This window comes from Alexandromys fortis, unplaced genomic scaffold, assembly GCF_014885135.2.
Source record: "Alexandromys fortis isolate MF-2015 unplaced genomic scaffold, M_Fortis_MF-2015_v1.1 scaffold_1, whole genome shotgun sequence".
Classification (NCBI taxonomy): Eukaryota; Metazoa; Chordata; class Mammalia; order Rodentia; family Cricetidae; genus Alexandromys; species Alexandromys fortis.
This window is the reverse complement of record NW_026067927.1, coordinates 1,650,606-1,672,302: the sequence shown is the minus strand read 5'-3', so window position 1 is coordinate 1,672,302 and position 21,697 is coordinate 1,650,606. Positions and strand designations below refer to the sequence as shown.

Genomic DNA, 21,697 nt, shown 5'->3' with positions numbered 1-21,697 from the left:
GTGTCAGTGAGAATAACTGCTTCTTGAGTGTCTACTGTATATTACGCCCCTCTTTCATGAATCCTTATGTCAATCTCCTAGTACACTGTAGGGTGGGCATCACCTCACTTTGCAGATGAGGATATTAAATGTGGCAACAATAGCCCAGTTTTGTTGCACAGGTTCCTTTTGCTTTTGTTTTCAGCGGTTCACAAGACAATTTCATTCTCTGACACCCTTATGTGGGAATACATAGCTGGGGACCACATGGTTAGTTCTGGTCAGTAAATAACCCCCCCCCCCCCCAGGGAGGATGGCCACCTAGTACACGGCCATCCACAAGGGACTTCATGTGAGTTGATTAAACCTGTATTGCATATAACCACTGACAACCAGAAAGTTGCTTAGAACTAGAGCAGAGCCTTGCCTATCCTGGCCATGTAATGGGGTTCAGAGAGAAGTCTCCTGGCCACGATTTCAAAGACACACTGGTCTGGAACTTGCATCTCAATCTCTAACTGCAAAACCGCCTTTATCTTTGCTTCTCTTACCTCTTTGCTAGGACATGGAGAAGCTCTGAAGCCCACAGTGCTACAAGTCCCTAAAGAGTCCTGGCAGGCATATCCCACTGGAATTTTCTTTGATTTCTCTCTCCTTACCAGTCATACACGGGTGGAGGGTAGATTAATGAATAGTCAGATGATGTTCAATCCTCATTCAAGATTTTCCCCACTACCCACTTCTGAAAAACAAAACCAAACACAAACAAGTAGACAAACAAACAAACAGAAACCCTCCTGCAGTGCAACGGAAAACAAAAGTACTCACTTCTGGGACCATGGTGATTGGTGACCCGTGACCCACTCTTCTTTTTCCAAAAAAAAAAAAAAACCAGATGGTTTGTTTTATGTCCCTGTCCACATACACAGGCTGGACCATTTTCTGAGCAGGGAATTCACCAGGTGGAGAACCCTGCGTTAGAGGAAGCACCCTATCTATACATTGTCTCTGTGTTTCTCTGTCTTTCACTCTCTCTCTTAAATTATGTTATTGTACCTCAGACTGACCAGGAATCTGTGATTCTCTTGCCTCAATCTGAGTGCCCCCTGGAGAAAGTTCTCCAGGATGTCTGCTGCTCTGTGGGAAGTCTCCTTGCTGGAAGGGATTCAGTGATGAAGATGAACACTGGGGAGGGAAATAAATTCTCTCTAGAGAGTTTCTCCTAATATTATTATAGCTGGGATTGAAGACAACACGGCTCAAGAGCTCAGTGCCAAGACATTGCTGGCCTCTGTCACATATACACTTCTAGAAAACGGAAAAGGTAGAGTAAACATTAAAAATAAGACCATCTTCTCCTACCCTTCACTGCCAAGCTATTCCCTCATCACAAAGGGAGCAATATCAGCCGGTTCTTTTGAAGCATTTTCTGGAAAAATGTGTCCATCACCTACTGGTCGGTATGCATTTTTAATCTAAAGGGAGCAAGTTGTCTCTGCTTTACTGCTTTGTATGTGTAATAAACAGAGCAGCCAGGCCAAGCACACAGGGTGGTTGGATCTACATTGGCAGAGACCGCTCCCCTTCATTGGGTTGCCGCATCATAGGCTGCTCAGCTCTTGACTTGTTGCTTCTTACAGCCCTGCTCCTCTCTGGTCACTTTTGCAAGTGTTTTCCTGGATTAAATTCCCAGCGTGGGACTGTTGAGGTAAAGAGCGGGGCACATCCTCTGTTCTGATAGAAGTGACCATCCGGCCTTCCGCGTGCTGAGAGCAGCCCAGTTCCAGCAGCGAGGAGGAGAGAGCCTGTTTCTGCCTGCAGCTGATATTGTCTCATCATTTGTGATGAAATGCCAGCCTTAAGATATTCTGCCATGTTTGCTTTGGTGCGTCATCTTTATGAATGAATTTGAGCACCATTTCATGTATTCATTTTCGGTTTGTCTTCTTTGTTTCTGTATGCAAAGTGTCCTTTTTCCCATTGGACCTGCCTTTTCCTGAATGAATTACGTATATAAACTCAACTGTTAAGATAACAATGCTGGCAAGGATAGGGATACTGTGGAATCTGTTAGGGAAACAGTCAATTAGTATGGCCATTCTGGAAAGCAATGTGAAGGTTGTCACAACTAAAGCTAGAGTTGTCATATGACCCAGCTGTACCACTCCAGGGTGTGCAGCAGGAGCGGGGTACCCTGGCACACCCTGCACTAGCCGAAGGCAGACAATTGTGAAATCAGTCTCGATGCCCAGAAGGAGATGAGAGGACACAGAAAAGCAGGGTCTGTGCACGGTGGGGTTTGAGTCGGAATAAAGAAGAAGACCATCATACCGTTTGTGGAACTGGAGATCAGCATGCGAAGGAAGACCAGGAAAGAGAAATATAGTGTGCTTTCTCTCATGCAGAGTACAGAGGAGGAGGGAAAGGAAGAAGAGGAGGGCAGGACTTGTTCAAATAGGAGGGACCCTATCTGGGGACAGAATAAGTGGGGTAAGGGGACTGGAGGATAACGTGGGGGTGGATATGATTGAAGAACATTATATACATACATAAAGCTCCTGTAAGGAAATCATCACTGTGTTGCACAATGAATATATGCAATAAAAAAAAATCACACTCAAACAAGCAACCCCTTTTCAGGTAAGGCGACAGATCCTTCTAATAACTATAAATCGCAGATGTTTTCCCTGATAACTTTTGGCTTTAGGCCATAAACTTTGAAATTTAGATGTGGTTAAATTTGACAGTCCCTAAGAAACTGGTTGATAGCTGGATTAGATCTCCAGATTCCTTCAAGTTTAAGAAAGACTCTGTAGAAATTAACGAACACAAAGTCTAAAGCCACTGTCTCTCATGGTAGATTCTGACTGCACCCCGTGCATGCGTGAGGGTTCCCTGGCTGTCTGCCTTCCGAGGAGGCTTTGAGCTCTCCTTTAAGATACTCAGTTGCACAACGTAATAGTTAAATAGTTGATCCTGAGCTGAAGTGTGGGGGTGCAGTCCACAAGTCCCAGCCCACAAGGGACATAGGCTAGAGGATTGTGAGTTCAAAGTCAGCCAGGCCTCTGTAAAGAGTCCCTGTCTCAAAACCAAATAAAATTCCATACAATTAAGTAATTGATTCTATAGTCAAGACAGGACTTCGTAGTGTCTTTGTGGTTGTTATGGAAACCATATCATTATTACCTGCTCTGTGTTTTAAATGCCAGGATGACATGGGGCCTAGCATTGTGCCACGGGTTGATGAATGTGGTGATCAGGGTAAAAGGGAATTGGCCGAGGAAGAGGAGGACCTTCCCAGGAGGCCCAGAAAGCTCAAGACACCTTAAGAGAAAGAGAAGAAAATTATTTTAAAAAGATTGAATGAAGACTTATTATAATTGACTTTGCAAAAGCTTGAAATACTAACTTGTGACACCGTTTCAAACTCTTTGTGAAACAGGGACCGTGATAAGCTGCAAGCTTTCACAACTGTCAACCGTAAACACTGGAAGAGAAGCAGCCACGTCAATTATGGAGCTTCTCAAAGGCTGGATGTGTGTGTCAATCACCCGGGTTCCCGTTAAAATGTGGGTTTTGATTTGGGTGGCAGCTGATAGGATCCAGGTTCTGCATGTTTCGACAACTGTTTGGCCTCAGCCCTTCAACACACACACACACACACACACACACACACGGCAAGGTACACATAGGTACACACGCACACACGCACACACTCACACTCATATCCACTGACTTATACACACACTCTCTCACACACTCACTCTCACATACGCACTGAGTCTCTCTTACACATACTCTCTCTTATACACACACTCACACACACTCTCACACACTTACACACATTCACTCTCTCTCATATACACTCTCTCTTATACACACACACACACAACACCCCTTGACCATTGCCCCCAGGCTTGCTGTCCCCTGCTTCCTTCTCTTTCCTCCCTTCCCCCTCTCTTGGTTCACCTGATAGGATTTAAATACGTGTATATGCAGTCCAATATACGTCTTTATTTTTCTGCTTCCCAAAACACCAAGAAATGGTCTGTTTTTTTTTTGTTTTTTTTTTTTGTTTTTTTTCACAGAAACCACAATGCGTTTCATGAAAAACCATCGGGCACAAAAGCAAAGCATCAACAAATTGATACTTTCTTGCTTCGCCACGCCTGATTTAAGGAAATGAACACAAAATGGGCTGCAATTTGAAAATTGACATCAACCACATTTAAGACTGTTCTCTTTTTTAAATATTAGCAGTTGAGTGTGTAAGCCAATATTTATTTTCTAATCAAAGGTCTGCGGCAAATGGTTTATAAACGAGAGATGAATGCCTCAGAGATGTATCTGGTAATCAAACTGCAAATAGGATATTTTATTTCTTTAAATGGCAGGCAGCGGTCTCCATCTCCTAAGATTCTGGCTGCTCTGGAAAAAGTGAGAACTGGCCACAGCACAGAAGTCCAGAGCCCGCTCTTCCCACCAGACATCACCATAAATAATTTCGGTAGAAGTAAGTTGAAGCTCCTGATACATTAAGGGGAATCTATTAGCAGAATGACTGTGTGGAGAGGACCCCTTAAGAGATGCTTCCAGAATTCCATTATCTCAACTGTCACTCGCCACCGGATCTGTCTTGGCGCTGGGTGTTTTCATGAATTGCCCGAGCTGTTTGTTTTTCCTCTATCAGCCATCACCCTGTCAGCCCGGCCATTCATAACAACTTTTGGCAGCTCATCAGGGGAGTTCAGGGCTGAATAGGACCCTATCAACTCTCGCACCTCATTGTGTGAAACTGTTTACCGGGCTGGCTTCTCTGTAAATACTACAAGCCAGCCCTGAAAGGAGAGATGTGTGAAAACAAAATGGCGTGCCTGGGAGCCCTTGGCAGGGCGGCACAGCTTGGGGGGAGGGGGGACTGGCAAGGGCGGGGAGGGGGGGTCTCCTTGATTGTGCTGAGTCACACCTACCTCTCCTGGAAAGTTTCGTGTGTGTGTGTGTGTGTGTGTGTGTGTGTGTGTGTCTGTGTGTTGGTTAATTAGACAACGTGGAATTTGGTTTTGCATCTGTAGCGGGGGTGGGGTGGGGGGGTGAGTGGAAGTGTGACTTCTGTAATTAGGGCACACAGGCCATTGCTGTCACAATTCCACTCCTGTCTTACGGAATGCCTGCTTTTCCAGGATTTTCTCACATTGTCCTCTATGCCTGACTGGTAGGAGTGCCGCTGTGACAAGAACACAGCAAGGGGACAGTCCCAGGCTGAGGTCTGCTGCTCACTCACCACCAGTAACTTCCTCTTGGAAATGAAAGCCATTGCTTCTCTGGTGGAGCTCACAACACTATAGCTGACACCCCCCCATACACGCCCCACGCCCCATTTCTCCAGTCTTTATTATTATCAGTTATATAGGCATAGGTTTTAAAGTGTTCAATAATTCTGAGTTTATGAAGAAAAATAAACCCTCCACAATTTCCCTCCTGATCCTCTTGATGTGTGTGTGCATGTATGCGTGCGTGCATGTGTATGTATGTGTGTGTATGTGTGTCTGCATGTGCATGTCTGAGTACCCACCATGGGGAAGGAGTATCACTTCGACTATTTTGAAGGTGATGAAATTGGGTCATGTTATTATAATCTGCTTCTTTCTGTTACAACCGAGATGTTTTGACTCTTTCAAAAAATAAAGCAAAAGCGTAATTTACATAGAACAGGGTTGCGTAGGTTTTGCGTGTGCAGCTCCGGGAGTTTTAACACAGCAGAACTTCCCTCTTCATTGTTGTGGCACCGGCAGTCACGCATAGTCTGAAGATGCTAAATTTTCTAGAAATACACAATGGCTGTCATTACAGTACGCTATCACAGTTCCTCTGTTTTGTTATTGTGAATACTTGCTCATTAGTTACTGTGCCTACTTAATGCAGGCTGTCTGGGCATATACATATGGGAGCAGGCAGTGGGGACACATGGCACCATCCTCTCTACCATTTTAGTCACCCTTCGGAGGACTTGGGTTGTGCCTCTCCCAGGTAAGCCCCCCCCCCCCCAGCCCGGTCATTTACATCATATTACTCTTTCCGACAAGCCCCATGTGCAGAGACCTAGAGGAGGTACTCTTGTGTGTCTGTTGTCTTTTACCCAAAGTTACGTTGAGGTGGGGTAGAAAGGCAAGGGAAGTCTTGAGAACACGTGAAGGGAAACTGGGAATCAGATCCTTGAATCTGGTTGAAGCCTGTCACCAGCAGGGGAACAATGCCAGAATCATTCCCAACTGCTTAAGGCCTTTCTCCCTTCCCCACTGTAAACCTACAATTTCCTAGGAATCTCACCAGAACCCCCCATGTGTGGGGAAAGGACATGTACTAGACACCCTTGTGCAACCCCAGTGGCTTCTGGTTTTACTGTGTAGAATTGCAATTCCACTCAAGGCCTTTCTGGAGCCACTGGTATCATCTTACACAAAGGCATGGAGAGAGGGGGAGAGGGGGAGAGAGGGAGAGGAGGAGAGGGAGGGGTTCCTTGGCAATCTTTCAATATGCAACTTAAGAGTCATCAAAAAAGCATCCATGGTTGAAATTAAGACCATTAATTGCAACTCTCCCTTGAAGAGCCCATACCCACCTGGATATGGCTGTCTTTCTTTGTGCTTAAATCCATATTAAAAAAATGTCTTCAACAAACTCTGCAACTCTAATTCTAGACTGGTTAGTCCTGAAATTCTTTTCAGTTTTGAAGGCATGAGTCCTGATTGGGCCTGAACTCAGGTCGCTAAGAGTCTGGCGGAAGTTCTCAGGCTGTTGAGGATGGCAGCATTAAGCTGTGTGTGTGTCTCTCTCTCCTCATCACCAACAAAGCCTTTGAGATTCACCAAGTTTGTTTCTTCTAACTGCCAAGCTGTGGTCAGCCTATCACAGCAGAATATTACTGCCTATGTGTCAACTCAATTGTTGACTGTCATTCCGGCGTCCTCATTTTAGGGTTATTGAATCAACCTATTACTGATTGTAAGAGGCCCTATATAGTTTAGATGGCAAGTCCTTTGTTAGAAATAGACCTCAAGGGTTGTGGAGAAGGCTCTGTGGATAAAACACTTGTCTGGAAGGCACAAGGACTGGAGCTTGGGCCTCTAGAATGCACATAAAAGCCCAGTAGGCCTGATAGTCCTCTATAATCCCTGCTTTCCAGATGCCCAGAAGAGGACCCTGGAGCATCAGTTAATCCATTAAAGACAACCTCAGAGGGCACCAAAATATTCTGATGTCTCAATAAGGAACAACAACAAAGCAATTTCCTCCTGCATCAGCTTGACAAAGGGTGAGGCCAAATTTGAATTCTCTCCTTCTCTCCCTATGCCTTTGTCTGTCTGTAGTTACTGGTCTATCTATAATCTGTCTGCTGAGTGCATCTGATCTGTCTGTCCCGGGTGCTTGTGTGTTCTGTGTCTATCTGTTGTGCCTCTGTATTAATTGAACAGCACAGAAAGCATGGCATGGGTAAAGGAATGCAGGGGTTTTAACAGAAATCTATAGGAGAGTTTTACAAAGTTACTTTACTTCTCTCAACAGACTCAGAATACCATCTAGCACTGCAAACAGAAGTTTGTTATGGAATATCTGTTAACTAAGCAAAGATGTGTTTCATTTGTTTATGTTTCAGAATACTTGTTTAACTGGGTAAAGATATGTCGCATTTATTTATGTTGTAGAGTTTTTGTTTAACTATGTAAAAATGTGTTGCTGGTTTACCTGGCCTGCCTAAGGCACTTGATTGGTCTAATAAAAAGCTGAGAGTTCAATAGTGAAAGAGGCCATATAGGCAAGACTTCTGGGCAGGGAGAATAAGTAGGAGAAGGAATTTAGGCTCAAGGAAAAAAAAGAAAAAGAAAAAGAGACAACAGAACCAGAAAGACAGACACGGAAGAAGCAGGAAAGTAGGACACACAGAATGAAAGAAATGTAAAAAGCCCCAAGGCAAAACGTAGATGAATAGACACGGGTTAAATTAAAAGAGACAGCAGGACAGCCTAAACTACGATGGTGGGAGCTAGTAGTGGTGGCTCTTCACGTGAACTGGGCTGGTATAACACTGAAAGGCTGGGCATAGTGGGTGCCTTAGTGGCCTGCTTCTAATAGTCCGGCGCCACCTCAAAATGCTCCGCAGAACCACAAACTCAAGACCAAGCTTCTAAAAATGTAATCCCATGGTGAGGGCCTGGAGGCTTTCAGAGTCTAATCATAGTATATATGTTTTGCAGTGAACTTGTTAATTTACAGTGAAAATCTTCCTGGGTACCCAGTGTCATAAAGCCCAGCCCCATCCAACTCATCCCAGAATTTGGGTGTTACCACATGGACAAGTTAATAATGTTCATAATGACAGTTATTAATTATTATTAATTAATATTAATTATTATATTATTAATGACAGTTACCCAGGTGGGTATGGGCATCCACTAGCATTGCTTTTAAGGTCCTGTTCAATAATTTACTCTGATACATCCTGGCTTTTCTTTTTGTTTGTTTGGGCTTTGATATATATATATATATATATATATATACACACACACACATATATATATACACACACACACACAGGGTTTCTCTGTGTTGCCCTAGCTGTCCTGGAACTCACTCTATAGAGCAGACTGGTCTCGAACTCACAGAGATCCACCTGCCTCTGCCTCTGGAGTGCTAAGATTAAAGGCGTGCTCCACCACTGCCTGGTCACTATTTCATTTATAATGCACAAATAATCAATCACAGTTTAAGTTCCAATTAGTGATATTTATCCTTTGCACAGACTAGTATCTTGGATTTCTAATTCAATTCGGTTGTATTCAGGGCTTTGCATCTTCATTCACGTGAGATGCTAGTCTATATTTTTCTCTTTCTTTGCAATATCTTATCAGACTCCTTTTGTGTTTGTTGCCCCAGCCAGCATGGAACTCGCCATCAATCCTCTTGCTTTCTTGCTCTGGCCTCCAGATAATCTTGCAAGCATGTGGCTGCACCTGGTTCGCCACAATCAGACTCTGCTTGCAGGGACGCTCTACTCTCAAACAACAATTTTCGTGTTTTTTTTTTTTTATAATGGATAATTTTTCTAATGTGTTCTTGGATATGGTTTGCCAGTATTTTGTTGAGGATTTTTGCGTCGATGTTCATGAGTGAGATTGGCCTCAAACAACAGTTTTCTTAGTGTTCAGAAGATGTGAGTTTGTCTTTCCTTAGAGCTTTGGTAGAATTACAGGGACTGGAGAGTAAGGGTGCTTGCTGCCCAAACATGAGGATCTGAGTTCAAATCCTCAGAACCCTAGTAAAAACCTAGGTGTGATCATGCACGCCTGAAACCACAGCATTTGTGTGGGGGCAGAGACAGGAGGGTAACTTCTCAAGGAGTATGGTGGGAAGTGATAGAGCAGGGGAGCAGATCTCTGCCTCCCATGTACACAAGGGCACTGTGAACCTTATACACACCCACATATAGCACACACACAGAGGGAGGGAGGGAGGGTGGGAGAGAGGGAGGGAGGGAGGGACAGAGAGAGGGAGGGAGAGAGAGAGAAAGAGAGAGAGAAAGAAAAAACTCAACTCTTTGGTAGAACTAGCCAATAAATCTATTTGAATTTGGGGTTTTCCTTATTGAAAGATTTTAAATCATGAATTCCATTTTGAGATTAGACAAGGGCCCTTTGACTTCTTCTGTTTTCTCTTCTACTTTTGTTAAGATGTGTTTTTCAATAAATTTATCCACTTGCGATAAGATGTTGAATTTATAGACATAAAATCATTCATTGCTTTGTCTTCTTGGAGAGCGGAGCCCTTTATCACAATGTAATAGCCCTCTTTATCAGTGGCAATACTTCTTGTCTGAGGCCTCTGCTGATCTTAATAAAGCTGCCACCTTTTCCCTGATGTATGTCTGCACTGCGTGCCTTCCTACCCGTTCTTCATTTCTTTTCCTACTTCTACCTTTTTTGTCCCTTTCTAATTGAGTTTGTATGAGTCAGTGTTATTTCTACTACTAGATTATCATGTATACATCTTTTAAAAGAACTGTAATCACTACTTTGGGCTATACCACCCATTTGATTTGATCCAAGTGATTTTCAAATACTATGATCTGGCTCTGTCTCCTACAGAGGAGCAACAGATCCCCAGGCCTTCCCTTCTGGCCCTGTTCTACCTCCATGTCTCCCGCAGTGCCACAGGTTTCCAGGCCTTGCCTCCTGGTCACGCTCTGCCGCCTGTTCCTCCTGACAGATGTCACGAATAGGCAAACATTGTGCAGAGCAATTAAAACTAAAGGAGCACAGGGCTGGGGAGACGGCTCAGTCAGTAAAGTTTTAGCTGTACAAGCACAAGGACCCGAATTTGGTCTCTAGAACTGAAATCAAAAAGTCAGGCATGGTGATAGTGAGCGCTTACAATCCGAGTGATGGGGAGGTGGGGACAGGCGGGTCCCTGGAGCTCACCCATCCAGTCTCACCCATCCAGCAAACTCCAGGATAGTGTGAGAAATCACTTTGGTGATTAAACAAATAGAAAAGCAGGCTTGGTGGAGCATGCCTGCAATTCCCCCCTCCCCAGCGCACGCGCGCGCGCGCGCGCGCGCACACACACACACACACACACACACACACACACACACAGGAGGCAGAGACAGGAAGGCTGTTTTGACATTGAGTTTTATACTTTGTCTCAAACAAACAAACAAAACCAGCTCTTCCTGGTGTTGCATGCCTATAATTCCAGCACTCAGGAGGTAGATACAGGGGTTTCAGAAATTTGAAGGGAGTCTAAGACACACAGTACATCTTGAGGCCAGCACTGACTGTATGAGAACATGTCTCAATAAAAACAAAACAAAACGGCCTGACATGGTGGTGCCTGCCTTTAATCCCAACACTCGGGAGGCAGAGGCTGGTGGGTTTCTGAGTTCAAGGAAGGTCAGCCTGGTCTCCAGAGCAAGTTCCAGGACAGTGAGGGCTGCGAAGAGAAACTCTCTTGTCTTGAGAAAACAAAATCAAACCACCCCCCCAGCCCAAAAACAAACAAACAAACAACAACAATAACAACAAACTATCATTTTAATGGTCTTAGACTGGAGTGAAGGGACACACAGGTGTGTACAATCTGACATCTTTATCTGGGCATCAAATCTGAATGCCTCTAAACTAAGCTTATTGGTAAGAAGGAAACCTCCTGCTCCCTTATTTCCACGCTTAAAGGAATTGCCTGTGCGGGGAGAAGAGTGGCAACAGTTGAGTTCACTGCAGTGCGCATGCGCTCACGCCGTAAGAACGAGCCTTGTAGTAACTAATTTAACTACTGCAGCCTGTTTCCCATACAGAAACCCATCCATCTTCCCTGTTACAGATAAGAATAAACTAAGGTGCAGAAAGAAAGGTCATTTGTACAGCGATCCATAATAAAATCATGACAGTATTTAAAAGAACATTTATAGAACACATTTAATTTCAAGGCATGGGTTTCATAATAATGTTTTCAGCTGTATATGTCATATACTTCGAATATATTAATCCTCTGTTACTCTCTTCTGGCCTCCTCTTCTGCTAATCCCTTCTCTTCTCAAAGAGAATGTTTCCATGTCATATTTGTCTAGATACTGTGCATCTGTCTATGACTACCTCTATCTTTATATCTATTTAAATCTCGCTTCTGCAGAGGAGGAAAGACTTCTATTATCTGTCTTTCTGAGTCTGGCTTATTTTGCATTTTGCTTAATACAAGAACCTTCAATTCCATCTATTTTTACTGCAAATGGCATGGTTTTGGTCCTCTTTCTGGCTGAATGAAACCACATGTCTTACCCTACTCATCTGTTATTGGGCCTCTAGGCTGATCCCCTAACTTGGCTGTGGTAAGTCTGCCCCAGGAAACACGGGTAAGCAGGGTGTCGGAAATTGGCTGGTTTGGCCTCCTTTGGGTATATTCCCAGGAGTGCTAGATCTGAGTCATATGGTAGTTCTTGTTTTAGGTTTATGAGATTCCTTCATACTGATGTTCACAGTGGTTGGACCAGTTTGCAGTCCCACTTGGAGTGTGTGTAAGGTTTCCTGTCCCCTCCCCCACTCCCACCAACAGTTGCTATTGTTTTCTTAATGATGGCGATTCTGGGGTGAGAGGGAAGTTTTGATTAGCATCTCCTTGATGGCTAAGGATGTTCAACAGTTTTCATAGAGTAATGACTGTGTGTATTCAGTCCATGTGCTCATTTATGGATGGAGGGGAATGTGGGGTTTGGTGTTTCACTTTCTGAGTTTCTCACACAGTGTAGATGCTAAGCCCCATCACAGCCCTAGCTGCCAGGGACTTTCCCACACTGGAGTCTGTCTTTACTCAGCACCTGCTGTGATGCAGCCTCTTCTTTCTTTCAGGAATCCCACTTGTCAGCACTTGCTACTTGATTTGCAGAGCTGCTGGGTCCTTCTTAGGAAGCCCTTGCACATTCTCTCCAATGCTTCCTCTGTTTTCTGATAGCAGTTTCCATGTTCAGATCTTATGTTAAAGGTCTTTGATCCATTTGATCTTCTCTGGTACAGAGTGAGAGATAAGGGCCCAGCTTAATTCTTCCACACGTGGAAGCATCGTTTGTTAAAGTGCATATTTCTCCAACACGTGTTTTGGTCATCTGTGCCAAAAAGCAGGTAACTGAAGCAGTGTGGACTTATTTTCAAGTCTTTTTTTTTTTTTTTAAATTGTGTTGGTCTGTATGTCTGTGTTTGTGCCAATGCTGTGCTGTTTTTGTTACTATGGCTCTGTAGTATAATCTGAAGTCAGGTTGGTGTGGGAGGTCCTTCTGTCTACGTGTTGCTTTATTGGTTAATGAATAAAGAACTACTTTGAGCCTATGGCAGGGAAAAACGGACTAGGCAGAGAAAGCTAGGCTGTATACTGGAAGAAAGAAGTGTGGAGCCAGAGAGAGATGCCATGTAGCCCACCGGAGACAGATGCTGGGAACTATACCCGGTAAGCCACAGTCATGTGGCAATATAAGATTAATGGAGATGGGTTAATTTAATATGTAAGAGTAGCCAATAAGTAGCTAGAGCTAATGGGCCAAGCAGTAATTTAATTAATATAGTTTCTGTGTGATTATTTCGGTTCTGGGCAGCCAGGATGAGCAAGCGGCCTCCTCCAACATCAGGTGACAGGATGCCTCCATCACTGTTCTTTTTGCTCAGGATCACTTTGGTTCTTCATGATCTTTTCTGCTTCTATGTAATTTTTTAAAAAACAGATTTATTTATTTATTACATATATAGTGTTCTGCCTGCATCCCTACACACCAGAAGAGGGAACCAGATCTCATTATAGATGGCTGTGAGCCACTGTGTGGTTGCTGGAAATTGAACTCAGGACCTCTGGAAGAGCAGCCAGTACTCTTAACCTCTGAGCCATCTCTCCAATCCTTCTATGTAATTTTTAAGACTTTTTTCTTCTCATTCCTTGAGGAATACCTGTGGAATTTTGATGAGGATTGCTTAGAACCTGCAGGTTGCTTTTGGTAATATGCAGTTGCTTTTGGTAAGATAGCCACATTCAGGACACTGATTGCTGTTCCATGAGCATTGGAGGGCTCTTGCTCTTCTAGTGCCTTCTTTACTTTCTTGTTTCCATATTTAAGGATTTTAATGTAGAAGTCTCATATCGTAGGACAGTTTACAGGTCGGTAGGTTGGTTTTTGTTAGTTTCTTTTTTTTTTTTTTTTTGGGAGGGGGGCTCATTGTAGATGGGACTCTTTTCCTGATCTCTTTCTCAGCATGATCTTCATTGTTACACAGAAAAGCGGCTGGGTTTTGTGTGTTGACTTTGTATCCCACTCCTTTGCCGGAAGTGTTTGTCAGGTCTAAGTGCTTTGGGTGGTGGTGTGCTGTGGAATAATCCTGTACATCATGAAAATATGTTTCTCTCATTGTCAATAAAAAGCTGATTAGCTGGTAGCTAGGCAGAAAGTAGAGGTGGGACAACCAAATAAGGATGGGTAAAAAAGAGGGACAGAGTCAGAGAAGATACCAGAGGAAGCAGAGAAAATAGGAAGTGTAGAAAATGATGTAATAAGCCATGAGCCCTGTGGCAGAGAGCAGATAAGAAATATTTAAAGTGTAAGAGTTAGTTAGTAATAAGCCTGAGCTATTGGCTGAGCCTTTATAATTAAAACAAGACTTTCCTATGGGTATTTGGTAAGTGGTTGATGCAACAGAGTTGATCACAGTCCAACAACAAACTCCACCTACCATGGTGTTAAGTTCTTGGGGTGGTGGTGTCAAGGTTTTAAGTACAGTGCACGGGAATCGTCTGCCTTCTTTCTTTCCTGTCTGCATTTCTTTGATTTCTTTGTCTTGCTTCTTTCTGATTAAAACTTGAAGCACTATATGGAAGAAGGCCAGAGAGAGTGGGTTCCTGTGTTCCATACCTAATTTTAGAAGAAACACTGAGTTTTCCATCTTAGTATAACATCAGCTCTAGGTGGTATTATACTGTCATAGAGCACGAGACCACCTCTCCCAGCCTTTATTCTGTTGAAGAGTGTTCCTCCTATGCCTAGTTTTTTTCAGGGCATTTATCACAAAAATAAATTGAACTTTGGGAAAGGCATTTTCAGTGTCTGTCATAAAGATATAGCCTGCCTCCATCTTAAGCTTAAAAGTCTTGTTATAGTAAAGACACACACTAAGTTCATTCCTGTTTATGATTGAACCTCTATGCTTAAAGGACTGGGCTATGACCCACCTACAACCTCAACTACAAATAGTCCCAAGAATGGTAATCATGTCTGTGCTTCAAAAAGTTTTTTATAACTATCTCGCAACCCTATATTTGTTTCAAAATTTTATGTGGATGCCCTATGATTACCTTGTTGTGATAACTTTATCTTCCCACCATATGTCATGTTCTGCTCCTGTAACCCCACCTATCCCCCTCCCCTAACTTCCAAAACCCCCTACCCCTGAGCTTTATTTCCCTCACATCCAATGCTGACCTCTGGTACCCCACCTTAGGGGGAGGCAGCCTATGGACATAAATAAAAAAGTTTGCTTTAATTAATTCAGCCATGATGATTTGGATCAATGTTCTTTCCCCTCCCATCTTTGAGACTAATAATTGAAGTGTATTTGTGATTTCTGCTCTTGAGTCTATTTATGTACTTACTGCATACTGAACCATTCTTCTTCCTCATGGGATGAAGCCACTTGGTGGATCACAGTGTATGATCTTTCTAACGTGTCATTGAATCCGAGAATCTCATCTCTCAACCACTGGGTCTGAATCAACGCCAACAGATGAGATGATAGCATTCAGGTGATCTTCGCCTCACATCCGCCATCACTCCTCCAAGGATATCAAGCAAATATGTTGAAATAGGAGCGGCGGCAGGGCTGCGTCCCCGGCACCCGGCCGCCCGCATGGCTAGTTTATACCCAGAAATAATTACACGGAAACTGTATTCTTTCAAACACTGCCTGGCCTGGCTAGGTCCAGTTTCTTATTGGCTAGCTCTTACATATTGTTCTAACCCATTTCTAATATTCTGTGTAGCCCATGAGCTGGCTTACCAGAGAGGATCTTAACCTGCATCTGTCTGGAGTGGGAGCATCATGGCGACTCCTCCTCTAACCTTCTTTCTCCCAGAATTCTCTTCTGTATACTCCGCCTACCTAATTTTCTATCCAATAAAATGGGCCAAGGCAGTTTCTTTATTAGTAAGAAATCATTCCCACATCATTTCCCCTTTTTCCGTTTAAACAAAAAAGAAAGGCTTTAACTTTAGCATAGTAAAATTACATATAACAAAACAGTTATCAAGTAAGAATTACAGTTACAATATTTATATCTATTTTATCTCTTACCATAACTAAGGAAAACTATAACTATTCATTCTTCAACTCCATCAAAGACTCCAGAAGGATATAATATTACCTAAGTAAACAAGAAATAAGAAAACTCTAGAAATGACAGAGACATCTCGCTGCCTGGACAGTCACCCAAAGTTCTTTGGTACCGTTGGGGCATCCATCTTCGGCCTACAGGCCCATGGTATCCAGATACATTTCCATGAAGCAGGAAATTTCAAAGACAGTTCAGTCATTTTCTGCTGTGTCCTGCAGAATGTCTCGCAGACTCTTTCATGAATCAGGAACCCCGAAAGACCATCTCACCTTTAGGCAAGTTCAGCAGTCCTCTCTCTGAGGGTTCTCTGTGTCCAGTTTATGCAACAGTCCAGGCAAGAGCAGTTTCTTGCCCAAATGACTATCCAACTCCATAAGGATCCTCTTCGATGCCCATCTTCCTCTTGAAGTAGCTGGTGCTGCCAGGAGCAGACGTGTCTCCTTGTCATGAAAAGTCCTAAGTTATTAAAATATTTTAAATGCCATATTCTGCAGTCTTTGAAAGATATGAAGAATGCCTATCTAACTGAAATATATCTCTATATATCTAGAAAATCTAATTAACATGACTACAAGCTTAACTATTAGCGATGATTATCCATTAACAACCTATATTTCCTAATTATACATTACATTTTTAAATGAACTACACAATCACAATACCTTAATCAAGATCAAAAATACATATACATATAACAAAATTGACCTTAAAATCCATACCAATGCAAATTATTCATATCTATATCATATCCCCCTTTAAATGTAAAAGAACATTTATAAACAATATTTGGGAACATGGGCGTAGTTTTTTCTCTCCAAACTGCTTCCTGCTGAATAGGGGCGTCGTTAATTAGGTCGTTCATGATATAACCTGTGTGCTAGTTTCATCTCAGTTGGCAATTGAGCGAAGCAATTTTTTGAGGGTGTTCACAGCAACCTTTCAGGAGGGCGTGGTCTATCATACCAAATCGGAATAGATGCAATCCACAGGGTCACATCCTCTGTGAAAACAAAAGAAGGACTTTTCCAAAGCATCATAACCTTAGATCCAAATTCTGAAGTCAAGATACCTTTAGAACATATGTGCAGGTTCAGCTTAGCAGCCCATATAATGAAATGTCTCTCTGTACTTAGCTCCTTCACAGTCAAAAATTTTAAAGAAAACACAATGTACATAATCCAGACTCTCTGTGAATTTTTCATTTTTACGTGGCTTATTTTTCTTTATTTCTCTTAATCTATAACTATCTGTACTTCTGTACTCTGTCTCTTTAAAGACTTTACCCTTTTTCTTTTTAAGACATTAACTTTATTCTTTATATTCTCTTTTTTTCCCCAAGCCTACGTACATTCATCCAACGGTGTCTGAATCTGTTTTACTGTGAATCTGTAATTTTTTTTTTATTATCCAGGAGCATTTCTTAAAATGTTAAGCATTTCTTAAAAACTTAAGTTGCACCATGTATAGGTAATACGGTACTGCCTGTGTCCTGCCCAGTCTAAACCTTAACTGCATGGTTTTAAGGTAATTACGGTAGTTCCTGCCTGAGACCAGCACAGTTCAGCATGGAGCAGCTGCTCCTGCCTCAGAGTCATTTGGTGCTTCTGAGCTGAGCACAGTTCCAGGCACACAGCAGTTCACATTGGAGCCGCAATCAGCAGTTTAATTCTGAGACTGAGTGTACAGCACAGAAACTCTTTTTATCCAAGTTACAGCCAAATCTGACATGCAGAGCACTGCGCAGTCTGAAAACGCGTCTCTGTATGGCGGCAGGAATCCGCCATGCTCTTCCGCCTGCCTAAGCCTGAATCCGCCATCTGCCCAGGTGCAGGCAGGGAACGCTGAGCCATCTGCACGGTCTCAGAGCACTCTCCTCCGATCCCAAGCGGGAACACAAACATCCAGTCCCATAAAAGCCTTGAAATGCTTTAAAGCCAGAATTCCTGCAGGCAGCACAGCCCCAGGAAGTGCACTTTAAACTGATGCAGCGTTTTTTCTGCTGCTGTTGCTGAACCAGGAAATCTCTTTTCAGCACGCCACCAACAAACATCAAAAATCTGTGTTAAACTCTCTCTCCCTTATTTTTAAGCCTTCTCAGGTTTTTAAGTGGATTTAGCCCATCACGTCTGGGCGCCATCTGTTGAAATACAAATACACAATTACTGTGCGCACACACCAAGAACTGCTGTTCGTTGTGGGGTACAGCAGAGTATGGAAGCACCATCTATGTCACAAAATCTCCACTCTTCTCAGAGAAGGCCTTGAAAACCAGAGCTGTTGCAGCTAGAACAGTACCGCTCTCTGGGGGAGGACACTCAGGCTGATCTGCAGGGGCAGACACCACCTGAAGCGGAAGCACAGTTGGAGAAGACTGCTACAGCCTCCTCTCATCCTTGGGGTTGCCTCTGCTGCCTTTCCTACCCCCTCCACTTCTGTTTTTGCACCCCAGGTCTTGGCTGTGATGCTTTGTAAGGTCCTCTTCCCCAGAGCCTAGTCTGGCTTAAGTTCAAAGGTCTTTGTAAATGTCTGAAGTTCTTGGTGGCGGCGAGGTAGCATATGCACACATTTGCACAGTTTTTGTCCTGATTATGTTCTTTTCCACCCAAAGTAGATAGCTGAAAATTAACAAATATCCTCAGTAGAGGCTCCCTACTATTCCTGAGATAGCTGTGATTAAACAGAGGGCTGATGATGCAACCCTAGTTACTATTTATCTTTTCATTGAATGAATGAGCAAAATGAAAGGGAATCTTTGGTGAATCTTTTTGTGCACAAGAAGGAAATTGTTGTTACTTTTTACTGTTTGAGGGATAGACTGAATGCTAAGTACATCAGCCTAACACTGGAAGAAGCTGTAGTTCCCTGAAAGCCCCCACACCACTGTGACTGTGGGCTAGGTTGTACCCCTAGCAGAAGATTATCTCATTCCCAGCACAGTCCCCGAAGGGAGCAGGAGCATTTAGGATGGTGCAATGGTAAACCACCAGACTACATCCAGATTGGTGCAGACATATTGGTGCAGACACAATGGTGCAATGGTAAACCACCAGACTGCATCCAGATCGGTGCAGACATAATGGCGCAATGTCAAACCACCAGACTACATCCATATCGGCGAAGATATGATTCTCTGTGTACTATGAACATCTGTCCCAAAGGCAGATTATACACAAAATAATCAGTAATAATTGAACAGTGTCTCAGGAAAGATGTGATAAATGCTGAGGTCAGAGGGCATACCGTCTCTGCCAATCACCAAGTCACTGTGTAACCTCAGGAAAGTTGTCTCACCTCCCTAAGAGTCAGTTGTCTAACCCTTAAATTTGGTGCAGTAATATAAGTTTGTATTCTTATGGGGATTAAATAAAATGCCCAATGGCAAAAATTTGTATTATGGCCAACTGGAGTACATCAGCATATATTAATAATTAAATAATTAAATGATTATTACTGCCTAGAGAGTTCAAGGGTTGAGGCTGTGGTCGTCTCTCTTTCTCTCTCTGACACATACACACACACACTCACACCACTTGACAAAAACAAGACAACCTAAAAGGGAGGTCTTTATAATCTTCTTTCTTTATCTTTTCTTTTTTTATTTAGGAATTTTGAAAGACATTTGTTTTTGTTTTCATTTTGAGACAGCTACTCTCTAGGTAGCCTAGGCTGGCCTGGAACTTCCCTTCTTCCCACGTCAGCCTTTCCAGTTCTAGGACTTTGTGCGTCCCACTATACCCATCCTTGAGTGACATTTATTTGTTTTTCAGAGCATGTGGAAAGAGATGGGAAAGGGGCTAGAAATCCTCTCTGAGAAATGTCTTTTATCAAGGATATAGGCTCGCAGGACATACGCTGTCAGTGGAATATGAAGGCTGCAGTAACAATGGGCTCCACATGACACAGTAATTAGCTCTCATTTGTCAGGTGTCAGCTTGTTGATAGGCTGCTCTAGAGACACAGGGCTCAGTGATTCGCAGACATCAGTTGAGGACCTCATCTTCCTGGCAGGGCTCTTTTCTCAGCACTTCCACACATGCTGTTATTTTCATTGTCACAGAAATATGTGAAGATCCTGAAAAAAAAAATGCCACCCTCCCCACTTATAGAGAAGTGAGCAAATTCCAAAAAGTGGAATCGTTGTGTCAAAGTTATGTATCACCTGTGACTAATTTGGGGCTTATGCCCAAGTCCTTGCTCTGGGTTCAGCATTTCGCCTCAGTGAACTTGGGGACCTGTTGGATCAACCAAATGCATCCTTTTGGTGACTGAATGTCCTTATACGCATATTTGATTCTTAAAAAAATTGTATCATAAACTTATGTCTTATCCAGATGCAGAAGTTAAAAAGGCAGCCTGGTTGAAAATTATTTTTTAAGATTCATTTTCATATAATGTATTTAGATAATTTTCTTTTCTTTCCCCTCCCCCAGCTTCTCCCAGATTTACCTCACCTCCCCATGTACCCAACTTGACGTTCTCTTCTCTCAAAGAAGATTAAAAAAAAACACCCAGATAATCAAAGCAAACAGACAAACAAAACAAACACACAAACATAACCCACCACCACCACCAACAACAACAAAATACAAAATCTATGGTGTTTGTGTTGGCTAACTTCTCCTGAGAAAGGGGCCTGCCCTAGAGTGCTGCATCAAACACAACCGTGATATAGCCAGTGACATTGCCATTGGAGAAAACTGATTTTCTCTTTCTCTTTCCTTTCAGGTTAGGGGTGGGATCCTGCATTCACTTCTTCTCGGTGCTGGGACTCTGTCTGGCTGGAAGCTATGCAGGTCATGTGCACACAGCCACAATCTCTGTTAGTTTATATGTGTGTCAGTGCTGTTGTGTCCGGATGATGCTGTCTGACTCTTACAACCTTTCTGCCTTCTCTTCCCTTAGAGTCCTGAACCTTAGGGGAGGGGCTTGATGATGACACCTCATGTAAGACTGAGTTATCAAAGCTGCTCACTCTGCTCATCGCCTGGTCGTGGGGAGTCTATGTTAATTCCCACCCACTGAAAGAAGATGCTTTTCTCACGAGGGTGGAGCAGATGTCATTGAACTTTGCCTCTGTTTGGACCAATAGAGAATGGAGGTTTTTCTGACAACACAGTAAATCAATTGATTTTTATGAAATTTATAGTTGAACAAAATAATGGGCTTCATGGTGACATTTTCTTACAAACATGCTATAAACTTTGAGATCATGTTAGTCTTCCATTATCTCCTTTCCCCCTCCCACTTATCCCTGCCTCCCCAGACAGTTCTCCCAGAACTTCCCGCCTTCTTTATTAAAATCTTAGCTAAACTCTGAGAAAACCATGTGTTATCCGTCTTTCTGCGTCTGTCTTATTTCATAGTGACCTCCAGTTCTGCCCATCGTCCTGCCAGTGGCATGGTTTTGTTCTTCTTTATGACCGTAACACTCCATTACCAGCTTCTGGATTTCTGATGATGTCAAGAGGAGGCTGCTATGTCTCTTTTTGGTCAAAGACTGAAAGATCTGAAGGGCTGCTGGATGTGCAAAAGAGATCAATTGTCCAGGTGAAGCACAGGCTGGGGCAATTTCAGTCAATCCACCCACGCAGTCCAGGGAGACTGAGCAGGAAGATACCTCACAAGCATCAGCTTGCACTGACCTCCTGCAAGGTGCACCTTGCCAGCGGGTGTGGTGCCAGGAGTCTTCTGGAATCCTCTTAATCTTCTGTAATTTGCATTCTAAACTGTTACCTAGAATAAATCCTACTACTTCTAATCAATGCTCCAATCAACTTTGTTTTGAATACCAAAAGGAGATTGCTGA

The 21,697-nt window shown here is 43.1% G+C and overlaps 1 long non-coding RNA gene across 1 annotated transcript; it reads left to right on the top strand.

Annotated features, from left to right (window-relative positions):
• The first annotated feature begins 2,987 nt into the window (after positions 1–2,987).
• On the top strand, positions 2,988–21,101 carry LOC126502474 (uncharacterized). Its single transcript, XR_007591962.1, has 5 exons — positions 2,988–3,548; positions 4,068–4,247; positions 4,374–4,492; positions 7,163–7,291; positions 20,617–21,101. It is a non-coding gene; the product is annotated as an uncharacterized lncRNA (long non-coding RNA).
• The last annotated feature ends 596 nt before the right edge of the window (positions 21,102–21,697 follow it).